This window comes from Triticum aestivum, chromosome 3D (assembly GCF_018294505.1).
Source record: "Triticum aestivum cultivar Chinese Spring chromosome 3D, IWGSC CS RefSeq v2.1, whole genome shotgun sequence".
Lineage (NCBI taxonomy): Eukaryota > Viridiplantae > Streptophyta > Magnoliopsida > Poales > Poaceae > Triticum > Triticum aestivum.
In genome coordinates this window covers 91,742,253-91,752,013 of record NC_057802.1, presented here as the reverse complement: position 1 = coordinate 91,752,013, position 9,761 = coordinate 91,742,253, and positions in this window count along the sequence as shown.

Genomic DNA, 9,761 nt, shown 5'->3' with positions numbered 1-9,761 from the left:
CGTGAAGATGTAAGACTACATCAACCGCGTTGTCATAACGCTTCCACTTACGGTCTACGAGGGTACGTGGACTACACTCTCCCCGCTCGTTGCTATGCATCACCATGATCTTGCGTGTGCGTAGGAAAATTTTGAAATTACTACGTTCCCCAACAGTGGTAACAGAGCCAGGTTTATGCGTAGATGTTATATGCACGAGTAGAACACAAGTGAGTTGTGGGCGATAATACTCATACTGCTTACCAGCATGTCATACTTTGATTTGGCGGTATTGTTGGATGAAGCGGCCCGGACCGACGCGAGACTGGTTCTACCGACGTGCTTCGCACACAGGTGGCTGGCGGGTGTCAGTTTCTCCAACTTTACTTGAATAGAGTGTGGCTACGCCCGATCCTTGTTGAAGGTTAAAATAGCACATACTTGACGAAAAATCGTTGTGGTTTTGATGCGTAGGTAAGAACGGTTCTTGCTCAGCCTGTTTTGTAACAGAGTTATCGACAACTGGCAGGAGCCTTATGGTTGTCTCTTTATTGCATAAGATGCATGTGCCACATAATTGCTTTACTTTATCGCTATGCGATAGCAATAGTTGCAAAAGCAATAGTTGGCGAGACGACCATGTGATGACACATTGATAAAGATCAAGATGATGGAGATCATGGTGTCATGCCGGTGACGATGGAGATCATGATGGTACTTTGGAGATGGAGATCAAAGGCATAAGATGATGATGGCCATATCATGTCACGTATTTTGATTGCATGTGATGTTTATCTTTTATACATCTTATTTTGCTTAGTTCAGCGGTAGCTTTATAAGATGATCCCTTACTAAAATTTCAAGGTATAAGTGTTCTCCCTGAGTATGCACCGTTGTGACAGTTCTTCGTGCTGATACACCACGTGATGATCGGGTGTGATAAGCTCTACGTTCACATACAACGGGTGCAAGCCAGTTTTGCACACGCAGAATACTCGAGTTAAACTTGACGAGCCTAGCATATGCAGATATGGCCTCAGAACACTGAGACTGAAAGGTCGAGCATAAATCATATAGTAGATATGATCAACATAGTGATGTTCACCATTGAAAACTACTCCATGTCACGTGATGATCGGACATGGTTTAGTTGATATGGATCACGTGATCACTTAGATGATTGGAGAGATGTCTATCTAAGTGGGAGTTCTTAAGTAATATGATTAATTGAACTTTAATTTATCATGAACTTAGTCCTGATAGTATTTGCATAACTATGTTGTAGATCAATAAGCTCGCGATGTAGCTCCCCGTTTATTTTGATATGTTCCTTGAGAAAAATAAGTTGAAAGATGATAGTAGCAATGATGCGGACTAGGTCCGTGATCTGAGGATTATCCTCATTGCTGCACAGAAGAATTATGTCCTTGATGCACCGCTAGGTGACAGACATATTGCAGGAGTAGATGCAGAAGTTATGAACGTTTGGCAAAGCTCGGTATGATGACTACTTGATAGTTTAGTGCACCATGCTCTACGACTTAGAACCGGGACTTCAAAAATGTTTTGAACGCCACGGAGCATATAAGATGTTCCAAGAGTTGAAATTTCAGACTCATGCCCGTGTCGATAGGTATGAGACCTCTGACAGTACTTTGCATACAAGATGGAGGAGAATAGCTCAACCAGTGAGCATTTACTCAGATTGTCTGGTACTACAATTGCTTGAATCAAGTGGGAGTTAATCTTCCAAATAAGATAGTAATTGACAAAGTTCTCTAGTCACTATCACCAAGTTACTAGAACTTCATGATGAACTATAATATGCAAGGGATGACGAAAGTAATTCCCGAGCTCTTCGCGATGCTGAAATCGGCGAAGGTAGAAATCAAGAAAGAGCATCAATTCTTGATGGTTAAAAAGACCACTAGTTTCAAGAAAAGGGCAAAGAAAAAAAGGGAACTTCTAGAAGAATGGCAAGCAAGTTGCCACTCCCATGAGGAAGCCCAAAGCTAGACCCAAGCCTGAAACTGAGTGCTTCTACTGCAAAGGAAATGGTCACTGGAAGTGGAACTGCCCTAGCTACTTGGCGGATAAGAAGGATGGCAAAGTGAACAAAGGTATATTGGATATACATGTTATTGATGTGTACTTTACCAGTGTTTATGGCAACCCCTCGGTATTTGATGCTGGTTCAGTTGCTAAGAGTAGTAACTCAAAACGGGAGTTGCAAAATAAACAGAGACTAGTTAAGGGCGAGGTGATGATGAGTGTTGGAAGTGATTCCAAGGTTGATAAGATCACCATCGCACACTCCCTTTACCTTTGGGATTAGTGTTGAACCTAAAATAAATGTTATTTTGTGTTTGCGTTGAGCATGAATATGATTGGATCATGTTTATTGCAATACGGTTATTCATTTAAGTTAAAGAATAATTGTTGTTCTATTTACATGAATAAAACCTTCTATGGTCATACACTTAATATAAATGGTTTATTGAATCTCGATCGTAGTGATACACATATTCATAATATTGAAGCCAAAAGATGCAAAGTTAATAATGATAGTGCAACTTATTTATGGCACTACCGTTTAGTTCATATTGGTGTAAAGCGCATGAAGAAACTCCATGCTGATGGGCTTTTGGAATCACTTGATTATGAATCACTTGATTCTTGCGAACCATGCCTCATGGGCAAGATGACTAAGACTCCGTTCTCTGGAACAATGGAGCGAGCAACTGACTTATTGGAAATAATACATACTGATGTATGCGATCCGATGTGTGTTGAGGCTCGCGACAGGTATCGTTATTTTCTGACTTTCACAGATGATTTGAGCAGATATGGGTATATCTACTTGATGAAACTTAAGTCTGAAACATTTGGAAAGTTCAAAGAATTTCAGAGTGAAGTGGAAAATCATCGTAACAAGAAAATAAAGTTTCTACGATCTGATCGCAGAGACGAATATTTGAGTTACGAGTTTGGTCTCCATTTGAAACAATGTGGAATAGTTTCGCAACTCACGCCACCTGGAACACCACAGCGTAATGGTGTGTCCAAACGTCATAACTGTACTTTATTGGATATAGTGCAATCTATGATGTCTCTTACCGATTTACCACTATCGTTTTGGGGTTATGCATTAGAGACAGCTGAATTCAAGTTAAATAGGGCACCATCTAAATCCGTTGAGACGACACCATATGAACTGTGGTTTGGCAAGAAACCAAAGCTGTCATTTCTTAAAGTTTGGGGCGGCGATGCTTATGTGAAAAAGTTTCAAACTGATAAGCTCGAACCCAAATCGGAGAAGTGCGTCTTCATAGGATACCCAAAAGAAATTGTTGGGTACACCTTCTATCACAGATCCGAAGGCAAGATATTCGTTGCTAAGAATGGATCCTTTCTAGAGAAGGAGTTTCTCTCGAAAGAAGTGAGTGGGAGGAAAGTAGAACTTGATGAGGTAATTGTACCTGCTCCCGAATTGGAAAGAAGTTCATCACAGAAATCAGTTCTAGTGATGCCTACACCAATTAGTGAGGAAGTTAATGATGATGATCATGAAACTTCAGATCAAGTTACTACCGAACCTCGTAGGTCAGCCAGAGGAAGGTCCGCAGGTAATCCTATTCTGGAAGTCATGTTACTAGACCATAATGAACCTACGAACTATGAGGGAGCGATGATGAGCCCAGATTCCGCAAAATGGTTTAAGGCCATGAAATCTGAGATAGGATCCATGTATGAAAACAAAGTATGGACTTTGGTGGAATTGCCCGATGATCGGCAAGCCATTGAGAATAAATGGATCTTCAAGAGGAAGACGGACACTGATGGTAGTGTTACTATCTACAAAGCTCGACTTGTTGCAAAAGGTTTTTGACAAGTTCAAGGTGTTGACTACAATGAGTTTTTCTCACTCGTAGCGATGCTTAAGTCTGTCCGAATCATGTTAGCAATTGCCGCATTTTATGAAATCTGGCAAATGGATAAACAAAACTGCATTCCTTAATGGATTTATTAAAGAAGAGTTGTATATGATGCAACCAGAAGGTTTTGTTAATCCTAGAGGTGCTAACAAAATATGCAAGCTCCAGCGATCCATCTATGGACTGGTGCAAGCATCTCGGAGTCGGAATATACGCTTTGATGAGTTGATCAAAGCATATAGTTTTATACAGACTTGCGATGAAGCCTGTATTTACAAGAAACTGAGTGGGAGCACTACAGCCTCTCTGATAAGTATATGTGAATGGCATATTGTTGATCATAAACGATGTAGAATTTTTTTCTTGAAAGCATAAAGGAGTGTTTGAAAGGAGTTTTTCGAAGAAAGACCTCGGTGAAGCTACTTACATATTGAGCATCAAGATCTATAGAGATAGATCAAGACGCTTCATAAGATTTTTTTCAATGAGTACATACCTTGACAAGAAGTACTTCAAAATGGAACAGTCAAAGAAGGAGTTCTTGCCTGTGTTGCAAGGTGTGAAGTTGAGTAAGACTCAAAACCCGACCACGGCAGAAAATAGAAAGAGAATGAAAGTCATTCCCTATGCCTCAGTCATAGTTTCTATAAAGTATGTTATGTTGTGTACCAGACCTATTGTGTACCTCACCATGAGTTTGGCAAGAGGGTACAATAGTGATCCAGGAGTGGATCACTGGACAGCGGTCAAAATTATCCTTAGTAGTATAAGGATATATTTCTCGGTTATGGAGGTGACAAAGAGTTCGTCGTAAAGGGTTACGTCGATGCAAGCTTTGACACTGATCCAGATGACTCTGAGTCTCAATCTGGATACATATTGAAAGTGGGAGCAATCAGCTAGAGTAGCTCCGTGCAGAGCATTGCAGACATTGAAATTGGTAAAATACATACGGATCTGAATGTGGCAGATCCGTTGACTAAACTTCTCTCACAAGCAAAACATGATCACACCTTAGTACTCTTTGGGTGTTAATCACATGGTGATGTGAACTAGATTACTCACGATAGTAAACCCTTTGGGTGTTGGTCACATAGCGATGTGAACTATGGGTGTTAATCACATGGTGATGTGAACTATTGATGTTAAATCACATGGCGATGTGAACTAAACTATTGACTCTAGTGCAAGTGGGAGACTGAAGGAAATATGCGCTAAAGGCAATAATAAAGTTGTTATTTATATTTCCTTATATCATGATAAATGTTTATTATTCATGCTAGAGTTGTATTAACCAGAAACTTAGTACATGTGTGAATACATAGACAAATAGAGTGTCACTAGTATGCCTCTACTTGACTAGCTCGTTGAATCAAAGATGGTTAAGTTTCCTGGCCATAGACATGAGTTGTCATTTGATTAACGGGATCACATCATTAGGGAATAATGTGATTGACTTGACCCATTCCATTAGCTTAGCACTTGATTGTTTAGTATGTTGCTATTACTTTCTTCATGACTTATACATGTTCCTATGACTATGAGATTATGCAACTCCCGAATACCGGAGGAACACTTTGTGTGCTACCAAACGTCACAACGTAACTGGGTGATTATAAGGTGCTCTACAGGTGTCTCCGATGGTGTTTGTTGAGTTGGCATAGATCGAGATTAGGATTTGTCACTCCGATTGTCGGGGAGGTATCTCTGGGCCCTCTTGGTAATGCACATCACTATAAGCCTTGCAAGCAATGTAACTAATGAGTTAGTTGCGGGATGATGCATTACGGAACGAGTAAAGAGACTTGCCGGTAACGAGATTGAACTAGGTATTGAGATACCGACGATCGAATCTCGTGCAAGTAACATACCGATGACAAAGGGAAAAACGTATGTTGTTATGCGGTTTAACCGATAAAGATCTTCGTAGAATATGTGGGAGCCAATATGAACATCCAGGTTCCGCTATTGGTTATTGACCGGAGACGTGTCTCGGTCATGTCTACATAGTTCTCGAACCCGTAGGGTCCGCACGCACGTTCAGTGACGATCGGTATTATGAGTTTATTTGTTTTGATGTAACGAAGGTAGTTCAGAGTCCCGGATGTGATCGCGGACATGACGAGGAGTCTCGAAATGGCCGAGACATAAATATTGATATATTGGACGGCTATATTCGGACACCGGAAGTGTTCCGGGTGATTTCAGAGAAAACCGGAGTGCCGGAGGGTTACCGGAACCCCCCCCCCCCCTCGAGGAAAGTTGGGCCTACATGGGCCATAGGGAAGAGGGGAGGCAGCCCACAAGGGGCAGTCGCGCCCCCTCCCTATAGGGAGTCCGAATTGGACTAGGGAGGGGGCGTGCCCCCCTTTCCTTCTCCTCTTCCTCTCCCTTCCCTCTTTCCCCTCCTCCTCCTAGTTGGACTAGGAAAGGGGGAGTCCTACTCCTACTAGGAGGAGGACTCCTCCCCTCCTTGGCGCGCCCAAGGGCTGGCCGGCCTCCCCCCTTGCTCCTTTATATACGGGGGCAGGGGGCACCCTAGAACACACAACAGACATTTTTCTTAGCCGTGTGCGGTGCCCCCCTCCACCATAGTCCACCTCTGTCATATCGTTGCAGTGCTTAGTCCAAGCCCTGCGCCGATAGCTTCATCATCACTATCATCACGCCGTCATGCTGACGAAGCTCTCCCTCGACACTCTGCTGGATCGTGAGTTCGTGGGATGTCACTGAGCCGAACGTGTGTAGATCGCGGAGGTGTCGTACTTTCGGTACGAGGATCGGTCGATTGTGAAGACGTACGACTACATCAACCGCGTTGTCATAACGCATCCGCTTACGGTCTACGAGGGTACGTGGATTACACTCTTCCCTCTCGTTGCTATGCATCACCATGATCTTGCGTGTGCGTAGGAAAATTTTGAAATTAGTACGTTCCCCAACAGGTTGAACCACCAGTTAGTTGTGTGATGAGGGAAGGTCATGTTGCATCTTGAATGTAAGACTTCTCAATATCTTCGGAGCAAGAAGGAACAGCAGTAATAGCAAAGAGAGTAGGAATTCTGAAGAGAGCATCAGCAGCTCTGTTTGCTTTCCCTTTTTTATACTCAATTGTGTAAGTGAACTCCAACAACTTGAGCATGAGTTTATGTTGAATGCCTTCAGAGACTCTTTTCCGTAATAAACTTCAGACTCTGATGGTCAGTTCTAATTGTCAGTGAAGATCCCAAGAAGTAGTGCCTCCATTTCCTTAAGGATTCCAGTATCGCAATTGCTTCTTTTTCATAAGTAGAGAGGGCAGAGGCTCTGGGGCCTAATGTTTTGCTAAAATAAGCAATTTGTCCCTTGTTCTACATAAGTACAACTCCAATAGCTGACCCAGAAGCATCACACTCCAATATAAATGGGAGGGAGAAAGCTGGAAGTGCTAGGACAGGAGCATGAGTGAGGCTGTACTTGAGTTGTTTAAAATCTTGAGTTTGCTTGTCAGTCCAAACAAATGCATCTTTCTTGAGCAGGTCATGCAAGGGTTTGTAGATCTGACCATAATCCTTGATAAACCTCCTGTATTAGCCAGATAGTCCAAGGAAGCTTCTTAAATTAGTAATGTTGGAAGGTTGTGGCCAGTTACTTACAGCAATGATTTTGGTGGGATCAGTTGCAACACCTTCTTGAGAAATAACATGTCCTAGATATTCCACTGAACTAGAGCCATATGTGCACTTGGAGAATTTAAGGAAAAGTTGATTTGCTTGTAAGAGATCAAACACACTGGTGAGGTGATGTATGTGCTCCTCAAGAGGTTTGCTGAAGATTAATATGTCATCAAAGAATACAAGCAGAAATTTCATTAAATAGGGACCAAAGATTGAATTCATGAGGGCTTGAAATGTTACTGGTGCATTGGTTAGAACAAATGGCATGACCAAATACTCAAAATGTCCAAAGTATGTGTTGAAAGCAGTTTTGTGGACATCCTCAGGTTTCATTCTAATTTGGTGATAGCCAGACCTTAAATCTAGCTTAGTGAAAATTGTTGCACCAGACAACTCATCAATGAGATCCTCAATAACTGGAATTGGAAATTTATTTTTAACAGTTTGGCCATTTAGTTTCCTGAAATCTTGACATAATCTCCATGCTCCTTCTTTTTTCTTAACAAGCAGAGCAGGAGCGGCATAGGGACTACTGCTAGGTTGAATGAGAGATTGCTCCAACAGTGTTTTCACTTGTTGTTCCATTTCTTCCTTTTTGGTGGTGTGGAACTCTGTAGGGTCTCTCATTTGGGGGTACTGCATCTGGTTTTAGGGGTATTGCATGATCACACTCCCTGGGAGGGGGTAAGGAAGAGGGCTCCTGAAATAAATTATCATATTGCTCTAGTACTGGCTGGATGGCTTCAGGAACCTGTTTCTGTTTAGCAGCTCTTTCAGGAGATATCAGGTGTAGACTTAGGACATATCCACTCACTCCTTTGTTACTCATTTTCTCTAGTTTCTCACTGCTGATGATCTTGATGTGGTTAGTGTAGTTACAGTCAAGATATGTAACATACTGCGTGCCATCATTAGTAAAATGGACTTTTCTTGCTTTATAGTCCAGAGAAATGGGGTTGTGGTGGTATAGCATATCACATCCAATGACCATATCATATCCTTGTAAATTCAAAACTATGAAAGTGTGTTGATAGGTATCTTTGCTGATGGAGAAAGGTGCATCAGGAATGTGAGCACCAGAAGTTAACAGTCCTCCCCCTGCTACTTTCACTCTGTGTATTTGATTATTGACCAAGTTGCAGTTTGTTTTGAGAGCAAACTTCAGATCTATAAAGGTTGCAGTGCTACCAGTATCTACTAGAGCAACACCCATTTTGCCACCAATCAAAACTTTCACAGCTAGGGTATTTATGGAAGCTTTTCCAGAGATAGCTTGGGCAGAGATCTCCATGCATTTGTCTTTAGTTTTAGTTAACTGTTGCTCTGTTGTGTCTTCAAATATTTCAGCATCGGTTATCTCTTCGTGTTCCACTTCACTTGTAATGGTATGCAGGTTGGGTGCCTGCTTGCACTTGTGGCCAGGTATCCAGGCAGCATTGCATCGCCAGCACACACCAGGTTTTCTAGTTGCAGGAGCAGGAGCAGGTATTTTGAGATTTTGGGGAGGAGTGTACTGCTTTTGCTATGTGTTATAGCTTTGAAGTTGTTTTTCTTGTTGTGCTACAAAGGAGTGCATCTTTGCTTGTAGTCCACTCTCATAATCTCTTGCCATCCAGTATGCTTCACTCAAGGTTTCTGGCCTCTGTGGTCTGAGGTTGCATCTGATGCTAGATTTTAGCCCATTAACAAAACTGACAACATAGTAATGTTCTTGAAGATATGGGTGTTCTTCTTTGACAATTGCCATTATTTCTTCAAACTTGTCAGTGTAGTCAGATACTGACATACTAAGCTGCTTAACAGAGTGGTACTTCTCCAGAATTTCATATATGCTGGAATCAGCAAATCTGTTGCATTTGAACCTGCAGAATTCTTCCCATGGCATTGATACATTGGCTAGTTTAGCACTCCTTAGCCAATTATCAGCTCTGCCCACAATATAGGTTTGTGTCAGATCTACCTTGCACTCTTCAGGTGCTTGAGCTAATTCAAAATATTTGTTGACTTGTCTATTCCACCCTAGAGGATTCTCACCAAGAAACAGGGGAAATCCATCTTTGGTCCTTTAGCAATGCTTTTCAGGAATTGTGTAGCTCCTTCAGTTTTGTACTGTTGTTGTTGCTATGGTTCCTTATGGGGGAGGGAATTTCTTTCTTGCAATTGCCATAGTTTGGATTGGACCAGAGACTCC